The sequence below is a fragment of the Erinaceus europaeus genome, chromosome 7 (assembly GCF_950295315.1).
Source record: "Erinaceus europaeus chromosome 7, mEriEur2.1, whole genome shotgun sequence".
Lineage (NCBI taxonomy): Eukaryota > Metazoa > Chordata > Mammalia > Eulipotyphla > Erinaceidae > Erinaceus > Erinaceus europaeus.
Genome location: NC_080168.1, coordinates 47,463,197 through 47,463,907, shown reverse-complemented (window position 1 = coordinate 47,463,907; position 711 = coordinate 47,463,197). Strand labels below are relative to the sequence as shown.

Here is a 711-nt window from a genome sequence, read left to right as displayed (position 1 = left end):
AATTATTAAAATATTTTTAATATTGTTAAAAATAGAAATAAAATTGTAGAACTTGATAAAAGAAAATAAAGACAGAAGGAAAGACAAGATATGGAACAGGAGAAGGCACACAGGATAAAGTTTTAAACTTGAAAACATAAGGTCTTGAATTTGATCCCTAGTATTGTATATGCCAGGATGATACTCTGGCTATTCTCTCACTCATCCACTCATGAAATAAATAAAATCAAACTTTTTTTTTTCCCAGGGGGTGTGTAGAACCTCTAAATTCACTTTGAAGGGGACAGGAAGTCCTCCAAAGGTGACGAGGTATCCTTTGCTGTTAGCACCTATGTTTGATGTACTATTATAATAAATAATGGCCCTTGGGTTTAGGTGCTGAAAAACTCAAACTTTTTAAAAAATATTTTTTAATATTTATTTATTTATTTAATTTACCTTTTGTTGACCTTGTTTTTTTTTTTATTGTTGTAGTTATTATTGTTATTGATGTCGTTGTTGAATAGGACAGAGAGAAACGGAGAGAGGAGGGGAAAACAGAGGGGGAGAGAAAGAGAGACACCTGCAGACCTGCTTCACAACCTTGAAGCAACTCCCCTGCAGGTGGGGAGCCAGGGGCTCGAACCTGGATCCTTACTCCAGTCCTTGTGCTTGGCGCCACGTGCACTTAACCACCCAACTCCAGAAAAACTCAGACTTTTAAACAAAGGA

General features: G+C 36.3%; 1 non-coding gene across 1 annotated transcript; it reads right to left on the bottom strand.

The window, feature by feature from the left end:
• Positions 1 to 250: 250 nt before the first annotated feature.
• On the bottom strand, positions 251 to 382 carry LOC132539669 (small nucleolar RNA SNORA68). Its single transcript, XR_009550999.1, has one exon. It is a non-coding gene; the product is annotated as a small nucleolar RNA SNORA68 (small nucleolar RNA).
• Positions 383 to 711: the final 329 nt, after the last annotated feature.